The sequence below is a fragment of the Carcharodon carcharias genome, chromosome 10 (assembly GCF_017639515.1).
Source record: "Carcharodon carcharias isolate sCarCar2 chromosome 10, sCarCar2.pri, whole genome shotgun sequence".
NCBI lineage: Eukaryota > Metazoa > Chordata > Chondrichthyes > Lamniformes > Lamnidae > Carcharodon > Carcharodon carcharias.
Genome location: NC_054476.1, coordinates 38,799,776 through 38,812,046, shown reverse-complemented (window position 1 = coordinate 38,812,046; position 12,271 = coordinate 38,799,776). Strand labels below are relative to the sequence as shown.

Below are 12,271 nucleotides of genomic sequence, written 5' to 3'. Positions count from 1 at the left end.
TACAAGTTAAATGTTTATTGTGTGAATTCATATAGAGATTCCTTCAGAGGCTGAGGATTAGACTAGCTCACATTTTTACCCAGTGAGTGGTAATGTCCTGGAACTCCCTGCCTATGAGGGTGGTGAAAATGGAGATGATAAATGATTTCAAAAGGAAATTTGTTGGCCACTTGAAGGAAACCAATTTGCAGGGCTATGAGGATAGCGAAGGGGAATGAGGCTGAGTAGATTCCTCTGCAGAGCACCATAGGAACAGAAGGCCATTCAGCCCATCAAGCCTGCTCCACTATTCAATAGAATCATGGCTGATCTAACACTTCAATGCCTTTTAACTACACTATCCCCTTAGCCATTTATATTGTTGTTAATCAGAAATCTATCAATCTCTACCTCAAACATACTCAATGATCGAGCATCCGTGGCTCTTTGGGGTAGAGCATTCCAAAGATTCACAACCGACCAAGTAAATAAATTTCTCCTCATCTCAGTCCCAAGTGGCTTCTCCTTTATTTTGAAATTGTGTCTCCTGGTTCTAGACTCCCCAGCCAGGGGAAACATCTTACCTACATCTACCAAGTCTATCCCTTTAAGTATTTTGTAGGTCTCAGTGAGATTACCACTCATTCTTTGAAACTCTAGGGAATACAGGCCCAATTTGCCCAATCTCTCTTCATAAGACAGTCCTGCCATCCCTGGAACAAGACTGGACTTGATGGGCTGAATGGCCTGTTGTGCCTTAATGACTCTGTGATTCATCATGTCAGGAATGTATCTAACTCTCGTTGTGCTTAATACCAGGGAGACTGAAAACACTGTGCTCATAATCCAGCATGAACTCTGTCCCTTTGCCATTGACTTGGTCCTGCTCCCCAGCTATGCACTCGGTCCAATTCATGCCATGTTAAATCTGGGTTCAACCCCATGTCCTATCCATTCTAGGGCTGCTAGCCCCATCACTCTAAGTTTTCCTCCTTATGGATATCTTTTCACCTTTATGCCAAAACATAGCTACTCACTTCCAGTCCTCACTGAACCTACAGTGGTCTCCTTTCACCCAAAGCACTGAATTTAATTTTCTTTTAATCATTCGTGGGATATGGCAGTCACTATCAGGGGCAGCATTATGCTACCATGCCTAATTGCCCTTGAGAAGATGGTGGTGAGCTGCCTTCTTTATCCATTGCAGTCCCTGTGGCATAGGTACACCCAGAGTGCTGTTAGGGAGGAAGTTCCAGGATTTTGATCTAGTGACAGTGAAGGAATGGCAATATATTTCCAAGATGGAGAGTGACTTGGAGGGGAACTTCCAGCTGGTGGCGTTCCCATGTGTCAGTTGCCCTTGTCCATCTAGATGGTAGTGGTCGTGAGTTTGGAAGGTGCTGTCTAAGGAGCCTTGGTGAATTCCTGCATTGACCATTATGGCCAAACAGACAGTGGCCTCTGCCCAAATCTCTGAAGTTTGTCTCAAACTCTTAATTCTCCTCTCTGAAGCAAAAGTTCTTAAATTTTCACCCTTGTTTTATTACAATAGTGAGGTTTATAAGATTAATATATTTTGGCTGTGGCTTTAAATTGAGACTAAATGAAGGGGTTCATGTGACATGTTCTGAAGTCTGCCTGACAGCAAGCCTGGGTGGTTTGATTATTAGAGATTAAAGGAAGGGTTAAATTGTTTTACTGAGCAGAAAGTGCAATGTATTTATGCTTGGAGACTCAGTAGTCTGAGTTAACCATGAGTAGATCTTGAGTCTACCAAAGTCCTAGAAAGGTGTTATAGGTATCGGCTTGCAAAGAGTTGTGCCGTAGACAGTCCATTTACTTCTAAGATGAACGGGAGCTGTGATTAAAGAGAGCAAGGTTAATGTGTTTCATGTTGTCATGAGGTAAAGGGCTGAGGAAGCCATTTTTGAGATCAGGTTACAGGCTTCCCTACATATCAATGAATAGCACAGACAGACAACAGAGGTTCTGTGTGGGCAGCAGAGAGAAAAGACTGCTTGACTTTACGAGCTACCAGAGCTGGGTGCGGGGCAGATTCTATCTCTAATTGAAGAGGCATATCCAATAGCCCTCTACCAATTCTAGGAAATTTGTTCTCGCATGGCCAGAGGAAGAAGAATCATTGGAACAGACCTCACTACTAGCGGTGGATTTAAGAAACTCTCTGAAAACTGAGGAAAGTGCCTGGGGATAGTCACTTGAAGTTACTAGTTGGTAAAGTGGGGATACAGGAACCCATCAGAAATTGGGAATAGCAGAAATGTTTGCTAAAAGGATTGTAATTCAGCGGAGGGTGCGGTGAGTAATAAGTTATCAAGAGGAATGTCACTTTCTGTAAAGTGTAAGTTGCTTACAAAAAGAAAATAGTAGTTTTTAAAGTCATTTTTACAGTAAAAGTTTTAAAACGTGAAATTTTGTTGGGTCATTCTTTCATCTATTATCTGGAAGTTCAAATCCATTTTTAAAAGTTAACTGTCTCTACCGAGCAAAACTTGTACATTCCTGGTAACATCGTCGTAAACCCCTTTCTACCACCTCTGTATGATTACATCTTTCCTGTAATGCGGTGCCCAGAACCTGCTGTTATTCTCCAGACCTTGGGTAATAAAGGCAAGTATCCTATCTACCTTTCTAACCAGCTTTTCTACTGTCCTGCTCCCTACTTGTGTCAGCTGTGACTCAGTTGGTAGCACACTTGCGTCTGCATCATAGGATCCATTCCAGGGCTTGAACACAAAAATCAAGGTTGACACTGTAATGCAGTACAGAGGTAGCACTGCACTGTCAAGAGTCAGCTTTCGGATGAGATGTTAAACTGAGGCCCCATCTGTCTGCTTGGGTGGATGCACAAGATCCCTTGGCACTATTTTGAAAAAGAGCAGGGGCATTCTCTCTGATATCCTGGTCAATATTTATCCCTCAAAGGACATTACAAAAAAGTTTGCCTGGTCATTATCACATTGCTGTTCATGAGAGTTGGTTGAGCATAAATTAGCTGCAGTGTTTCCTACACTAAAGCAGTGAGTATACTTCAAAAAAGTAATTCATTGGCTGTAAAGTGCTTAGAGACATCCAGTGGTCATGAAAAGCTCTATATAAATGCAAGTTTTTCGTTTTACCTTCAGGGGTCTGTGGACATGCATATCAAGCTCCTCTGTTCCTCCACATTTCTCAGAATTTTGCCATTTATTCTGTGTATTCCCTTGTCTTGTTTGCCCTTCCCAAATGCCTTACCTTTCATTTATCCAAACTGAATTCTATTTGCAATGGGTCTGTCCACCTGACCAGTAGATTGCAGTCTACAGCTATCTTCCTCACTAACAACCACATAGCCCACTTTTGTATCATTTGCAAATTCTTTAGTGTCAGCAAAGGATCAAATTTGGAAGGAGGTGGTAAACCAAAGAGTAGAGACAAGGCAAGAGAGAAAGGTACTAATATGGGAAATGGTAAACATACCATGACAGGAAGGGACAGAGAGTACAATTCTAAGAGTAAATCAGCAGATAAGGCTAGATGCTACAAAAATAATAAAAGGGCAAAACTAAAGGCTCTATATCTAAACATAACATTCAAAACAAAACAAATGAACTGATAGCACAAATAGAAATAAATAAGTATGATCTAATAGCCAATACAGAGACATGGCTACAGAATAACAAAGATTAGGACCTGAATATTGAAAGGTACATGACAGTTAGGAAGGACAGGAAGTTAGGAAAAGGTGAAACGGCGGCTGTATTAATTAATTATGGTATTAGCACACTAGAGAAGGATGACCTAAGTTCAGGAAACCAGGATGTAGGAGCGGATTAGGTTGAGATGAGAAATGATAAAGGCAAGAAGTCACTTGAGGGAATGGTGTACAGGCCCCCAAGTGTATAAAAGAGATAATGGGAGCTTGTCAGAAAGGTACAGCGATAATCATAGGGGATTTTAATTTACATATAGACTGGAAAAATCAAATGGGCAAAGATAGCGCAGATGAGGAATTCATAGAATGTTTGCGAGATAGTTTCTTAGAACAGCACATTCTGGAGCCAACCAGAGAGCAGGCTATACTAGACCTGGTAGTGAGCAACGAGATAGGATTAATTGATAACCTCAAAGTGATGGCACCCCTAAGTAGCAGCGATCATAATATGATTGAATTTTACATTCATTTTGAGGTAGAAACCAGTGCATCCAAGACTAGTATTTCTAAACTTAAATAAGGGCAATTATGAGGGCATGAAAGCTGAGCTGGTTAAAGTGAACTGGCAAATGAGGTTAAGGGATAGGTCAATAGAGGTTCAGTGGCAGACATTTAAAGGGATATTTCAGAGTGTACAGAATAGATACATTCCAATGAGAAAGAAAAATTCCAAGGAGAGGACCCACCATCCAGGGTTAGCTAAAAAAAGTTAAAGAAAGGATCAAACTTAAAGAAAAAGCATTTAATTGCGTAGAAGGTCAGAAGATTGGAAAGAATATAAACAACAGCAAAGAATTACAAAAAGATTAAGGAGAGAAAGCTGGCTAATAATAGAAAGACGGATTGTAAGAGTTTCTGTAGATATTTAAACAAGAAGAGTTATCAAAGTGAGCATTGGTCCTATAGAAAGTATGTCTGGGGAACTGATAATGGAAAACAGGGAGATGGTGGTTGAATTAAACAGGTAATTTGCTTCAGTCTTCACTATAGAGGACACAAGTAACTTCCCAGAAATAGCTGTAAATCAGGAAATGAATGGGAGGAAGGAACTTGGGAAAATTACAATCATCAGGTATGTGATATTGAACAAATTGTTGGGGCTGCGGGCTGACAAATCCCCAGATCCAGATGAACTTCACCCTAAGGTCGTGAAAGAAGTGACTAATGAGATAGTTAATGCATTGGTTTCAATTTTCCAAAATTCTATAGATTCATGGAAGGTTCCATTAGATTGGAAAATAGTGAATGTATCTCCTTTATTCAAAAAGGGAGGGAGACAGAAAGCAGGAAATTACAGGCCAGTCAGGCTAACATCTGTCATAGGGTAAATGTTAGAAGCTATTATTAAAGTTGTTATAGCAGGGCACTTAGGCAAATTCAAGGCGATCAGGCAGAGTCAGCATAGTTTTGTGAAAGGGAAATCACGTTTAACCAATTTATTGGAGTTCTTTGAAGCAGCCACATGTGCTGTGGATAAAGGGCAACCAGTGGATGTACTGTACTTAGATTTCCAGAAGGCATTTGGTAAAATGCCACATCAAAGGTTATTGCGGAAAATAAAAGCTTTTACAATTTATGTAAGTGACTTGGATGAAGGGACCAAAGGAATAGTTGCTAAATTTGCTGATGACACAAAGATAGGAAGGAAACTAAATTGCAAAGGGGACATATGGAGGCTACAATGGGACATAGATAGGTTAAGTGAGTGGGCAAAAGTCAGGTAAATGGAGTATAATGTGGGCAAATGTGAAATTGTCCATTTTGGCAGGAAGAATAAAAAAAAATTATTATCTAAATGGTGAGAGATTGCAGAGCTCTGAGGTTTAGAGGGATCTGGGTGGCCCAGTGCATGAATCACAAAAGGCCCGTATACAGGTACAGCAAGTAAATAGGAAAGCTAACAGAATGTTATTGTTTATTGCAAGGGAAATTGAATACAAAAGTAGGGAGGTTATGCTTTAGTTGTACAGGCTACTAGTGCGCCCACATCCGGAGTTTTGTGCACAGTACTGGTCTCCATATTTAAAGAAAGATGTAAATGTGTTAGAAGCAGTTCAGAGAAGGTTTACTAGTGTCAGGAAGAGAGAGCGAGAATTACAACTGAAAGTGTTGGCAGTTAAAAAAGAGACGCAGGAGGTGAGGAAGGAATTATCACCAGAGTAGAACCCTGTGGGGAGATGTTTACATCTGTACAAACTCTTGCAAAGTTTGAGGAATAAGATATTGAGGAATTCTTTATATCATTTGAGAACCTAGCTCAGCAGATGAAATGGCCACAGGAAAACTGAACGTTATTATTATAGTCTAAGCTGGTGGGTAGAGCGCATGAGGTATATGTTTCACTATCGGAAGAAATGTCAGTGAAATATGAAATGGTGAAAAAGGCTATTTTGAGTGCATATAAGTTGGTTCCTGAAGCATACAGACAGAAATTTACGAACATGAGAAAACAGCCTGGGCAAACTTATATTGAATTTGAAAGGCTAAAACAAAGAAATTTTGACTGGTGGATACAACGTTAAAAATAGAATCAATGTATGCAGCTCCTAGGGAAGTAATTCTTTTGGAAGAATTTAAAGATTCAATCCCTTCGGTAATGAGAACTCATGTAGAGGAACAGAGAGTTGATTCTGTAAGACATACAGTAGAGATAGCTGATGATTATAAGTTACTTCATAGAGCTAAACCTTTTTTCATCACTCTTTCAAATTGGAAATGGATAGGAAGGTGAAAGAATGGTAGGTAGTCAGGAAAGAGGAGTGGCTGGAAGTTCCCAGGAAGCCTTTTTCTCAGAATAAAAAGGAAGGTGCTGAAGGTAGAAGTGACATTAGAAAATTGAGATATTTTCATTGTAATAAAGTGGGGCACACAAAGCCAGTGTGTTGGAAATTGCAGGGAAAGACTGTTGTAATTATTGGGGTACAGAAAAGCACTGGAAGTAAAAGTACTGCGGGTTCTGAGGTTCAGGTACAGGAGAAACCAGTGGTTTGTGTACAGGTGAAACAGGGAGAATCAGTGATAGGTGAAGAAGTGGGAATGTATTCACAGTTTACACAAGAGAATTCTGAGGAGCAGGTTGCAGAAATGTTTAATTACTTTGTATGTGGAGGGAAAGTATTTCTACGTGTACAGGCTGGAGTAGGTAAAGATGTTAAAATTTTAAGAGACACAGGGGCTAGTCAATCCTTAATGTTGTGGGATAGTGATATTGGTTATTCAAAAGGAGTATTGCAGGATCAGGCAATAAGTGGGGTTCATGGAGATGCTAAATCTGTTCCATTGTGGAAGGTAAATTTAAAGAGCAAATGGAAGCCAGGTGAGTGGTGGAAAAATTGCAATTGCAGGGGTTCAATTTATTCTGGGTAATGATATAGCTGGATCGTGAACATGGATGATGCCTATGGTAACTCTTTCAAGTACAAACCCGTTTCCATCTGTTTCAGATGAAGTTACATTGTTTCATAGTTTGCCATTGTGAGATTTGAACTCTTGATCTTGGGGTTACAAACCCAGTACCATAACCACTTGGCTATTTAGGCCAAGCATGATGCCTATGGTAGTTGAACAGCCTGTAGAAGTGTTTTCAACAGAGGTGTTATAGATGGAGCATCCTGGATTGTTTCCTGATTGTGTCATAACGAGATCAAAGGCTCATAGGGAAGAACAAGAAGGGCAGGGAGTTCAAAGGCAAGATGAAGGTGTCAAAATCCAATTAGCTTGCACTGTGTTTGATAACATTGTTCAGCAGGAAAGAATACAGGACAATTCAGCTGGAAGTGTTTAACTCAAGGAGGTTGGTGGAGTTACAGAAAAATTATTTGCAATTAAAACAGTTATAACAGAAAGCTTATTCAGAAACAGAAGCAAAATGTATTCCAGTATGTTATTGCCTTCAGGAAGACATTTTAATGAGAAAATGGAGGTCAGATCATGTCACAGCAAATGAAAGCTGGAGGGACGTGCATCAGATTGTTATCCTATTAGGGTATAGAAATGAGATTATGAGAATTGCTCATGAAATTCCAATGGGGGGACATTTAGGAATTAGGAAAATACAGGAAAAGATAGAAGTTTTTTTGGACAGGATTGCATAGGGATGTAGTCAAATTCTGTAGAACCTTTCATACGTAACAATTAACAGGAAAACTACAAGCAGTGATTAAGCTGACATCTTTAATCCCAATACCAGCATTTGAAGGACCTTTTACCAGGGTCATGATTGATTATGTAGGACCCCTCCCCAAGACTAAGTGAAAATCAGTATTTACTGACAATAATGGATGTGTCTACCAGGTTTCCTGAAGTGATACCTTTAAGAAATATTACAACTAAGAAGATTGTGGAGGAGTTAACTAATTTTTTTTTACAAAATATGGTTTATCCAAGGAAATATAATCAGATCAGGAGGGTTCGAATTTCATGTCACAGCTGTTTAAGGAAGTAATGAACAGTTTGGGGATAAAATAGTTTAAGTCAACAGCTTATCATCTGGAGTCACAAGGAGCTTTGGAAAGATGGCATCAAACTTTAAAAACTATGATGAGGACTATCCACAGGATTGGGATACAGGAATTCCATTTTTGTTATTTGCTATTCAAGAAGTTCCTAATGCACCAAATGGTTTTAGCCCTTTTGAACTAGTTTATGTAAGGGGACCACTGAAATTGGTTCATGAAAAATTGGTGTGTCAATATTCAGAAATTATTCTCCTGGATTACGTATCAAATTTCAGGGAAAGATTGATTAGAGCATGTGAGTTGGCTAGGGAACATTTAAAGATATCATAGCAAGTGATGAAAGTGAAGGCAGATAAGAAAGCTAAAACTCTCAGTTTTGTTTCTGGAGAGAAAGTACTAGTTTTGTTACCAGTACTAGGTGATTCATTAAATGCAAGATTTAGTGGGCCTTACAGGATTGAAAAGAAATTGAGTAAAGTATATTATTTAATAAATACTCCAGATAGAAGAAAGAAGCAGAGAGTGTGTCATGTAAATACAGTTAAAAAGTACTTTGACAGGGAAGAGGAAAAAAAATAGATATTATTGATGGTGGATGATGAGAAAGAGGTAGAAATACAGGACTCTGGAATTGATTTTCCTCTAATCAAATTGGATATTTAGGGGGTGCCTGAAAATTTAAATGAAATATTGGGTTACCTTCCAAGCAAGTGTCAACGTGATTTGGAAAATCTATTGCAAGCACACAAACCTATTTGTGGAAATAAGCTGGGAAGGACAAATTTAGCTATACATGATGTCTGTATAGAAGTTTCATCTTCAATAAGGCAACATCCTTATATATTAAATCCCGCAAAGTTATCACAAGTACAAAAAGAAATTGATTTCATGCTTCAAAATGATATAGTTGTGTCTAGTTGCAGTAACAAGTTTGCTTATTGTACTGGTACCAAAACCAGATGGAACACAAAGACTTGTGCGTGGACTATTGAAAGTTGAATGCGGTGACAAAAGTGGATTCATATCCTATACCACGGTTAGAAGATTGCATTGAGAAAGTGGGATAGTTGAAATATATCACAAAGATTGACTTGCGAAAAAGATATTGGCAAGTACCATTGTTGGAGAGAGCAAAGGAGATATCAGCTTTTGTAATGCCAAGTGGACTATATCAGTTTAAAGTCTTGCCATTTGGTATGAAGAATGCACCTGCAACATTTCAAAGACTGACAAACAAAGTAATGGAAGGTCTAAGCAATTGTGCTGTTTATATTGATGATCTAATCATTTTCAGTCAGACTTGGGGGGAGCATTTTACAACATCTGGAAGAATTATTTACTCGACTACAAGAAGCTAATTTGCTGATGAACTTGGCTAAAAGTGAATTTGCAAAATCGCAAGTTACGTATCTAGGCCACACCATTGGACATGGTAAGGTGGCTCCAAGAGATGCGAAAGTCAAGGCTATCATGGGTTTCCCAGTGCCTGCAACAAAACAAGAAGTTTTGAGATTTCTGGGCATGAGTGGGTTTTACCAGAAATTTGTATCAAATTTTAGCCGAGTGGTTGCTCCACTGACTGAACTATTAACAAAGATCAAGAAGTTTCAATGGGCATTGGAGTGTCAGAAATCATTCGATAGTTTGAAAACTGTATTAACTATGAAACCAGTTTTGGCAGTACCTAATTATGCCAAGCAATTCAAATTGGCCGTTGAAGCAAACGATATAGGTATTGGGGCTGTACTGTTACAAGAAGATGACACTGGATTGAAAAACCGATTGGAGATTTTTCACGGAAGCTGAATGTACAACAGAGAAGATATTCAACGACTGAGAAAGAGACTTTGAGTTTGGTGTTAGTGTTGCAGCATTTTGAAATTTATGTTACAAACAATTCATCAGAAACTATCATTTATACAGACCATAATCCTTCGAAATTTTTGGACAAATTTCAAGACAAAAGTGCACAACTTTTCAGATGGAGTCTATTATTTCAACCATTTAATCTATGGATTATACATGTTGCTAGTACAGAGAACCTGTTTGCAGATGCGTTATCAAGAGTTTGAAGCTTAAAGGAAAATTGGACATTTAATAAAACACCTGGATGCTGAACTGGAGCGATTTCTGTTGATACCAAGGACTTGTGTATATATATTATATTAATGCATGCATCTGGTAATGTAATAGGGTAATAATTGTAGGAGGCAGTGTGAGATAGGTTATTAAAAAATGAAGCCATCTTTTAGAATTATGACTTCATTTTTCAATAGGAAGGGGGATTTCAGGAAGAGATACTAATGTATATAATGTTATCAGAATCTTTTTAAAATAGAAGTTTAGTCTGTGTGTGTGTTAATTGGATTAAAGCCAGCTAGTCTGGGTGCTTTTATGTATAGTTGTTTTGAGATGTAAACATGAGGTAGAGGGTACATTTGCATTTTGTTGAATAGAACATTCAAGAGTGGGAGTGAAATCTTGCATCTAGCTAGGAGACACCAAGCAATGTTTATATTACTAATAAAATTGGTAGTGTATAAGATAGTATTGTTAGAAGAGGTGAAGTCCAAAGGGCCAGGTGATACAGTGAGAATTTGCATCCAAAGGGAAAGCTAGGTATAACCTGAAAGGAATTTTGTGTGTACAGGTCAGAGGCATGTAAGATCTAAGCCTGTAAACCTACAACTGTCTGCAAAGGAACAACATTGAAAGGAACCTTATTTTGAATTCATAAGGTGAAAATGCTTTGCCTGGTGTCTGTTTAAGTCTATTAGTTATTCTGGCCTTAGTAGAGATTAATTTGGGAATTTGTTAAAAGTTATGATAGGAGTAATTTGTAGCCATGTGTAGGTGTTTAATTTGTTGTAAATTAATAAATGTTTCATTTAGTTTGATATAAAAACCTGTCAAAAACTGGTAGTCTTATTCCTGAATTTAGAGCTGAAACTCAAAACATATCAATTGAAAATATAGGTTATGACAGTTGTTTAAAGTGCACTCTGGGATTTTAACTAACTCAGCCTTTATAAACTGCTGTGTCATAACATGAGACTAATACCAGGAATGGGCAGGTTGTCTTATCAGGAAAGACTGGGCAGGTTAGGCTTGTATCCGCTGGAGCTAATAAGAGTAAAAGGCAACTTGATTGAAACTTTAAGATCCTGAGGGGTCTTGACAGAGTGAATGTGGAGAGGATGTTTCCTCTTGTGGAAGAATTTAGAACTAGGGATCACCGTTAAAAATATGGGATCGCTCATTTAAGACCGAGATGAGGAGAAATTTTTTCTCTTAGAGGATTGCGAGTCTTTGGAACTCTCTCCCTCAAAAAGCAGTGGAAGCAGAGTCTTTAAATATTTTTAAGGAAGAGCTAGATAGATTCTTGATTAACAAGGGGGTGAAAAGTTGTCGGGGGTTGGCAGGAATGTGGTATTGAGGTTACCATCAGATCAACCATGATCCTATTGAATGGTGGAGCAGGCTGGTGGGGCCGAGTGGCCTACTCATGCTCCCAATTCATATGCTAAATCATGCCTCCTACATCAAAGTCTAAATACATACCATGAAAAGCAAGGGACCCAGTGCTGAGCTCTGTAGAACACCACTGGAAACAGCCTTTCAGTTACAAAACACCCATCACCATTACACTTTCCTTCTTGCCAGAATCAATTCTGGATCCAACTTTCCACTTGCCCTTGGATCCCATGAGCTTTTAATTTTCTGACGAGCCTGCCATGTGACCTTGTCAAAAGCCTTATCGAAATCCATATAGACTGCGTCAAACACACTACCCTCATCGATCCTTCTTGTTAATTCATCAAAAAGACAGTCAATAGTCAGAAACAATTTTATCTTAACAAATCCATGCTGACTATCCTTGATTAAAGTGTGTTTCTCGAAATGATGATTTATACCATGTCTCAGAATTTTTTTCAATAATTTGCCCAGTACTGAGGTTAAGTTGATTGGCCTGTAATTAATCTGTCTACCCCTTTCTTCCTTTTTAACCAATAGTACAATGTTAGCAGTTTTCTAGCCCACTGACACCACATTTGTGTGAAAACCCTGTAATCAGGCATGGTGAGCTGTTACTTTCTATTTTTGGGCATTTAATATTCCA

The 12,271-nt window shown here is 38.7% G+C and overlaps 1 protein-coding gene across 1 annotated transcript in view; it reads right to left on the bottom strand.

The window, feature by feature from the left end:
- The window catches only part of LOC121283293 (D(4) dopamine receptor-like), a 60,577-nt gene that overhangs the window by 341 nt on the left and 47,965 nt on the right, over positions 1-12,271 (bottom strand). The window lies entirely within an intron of this gene.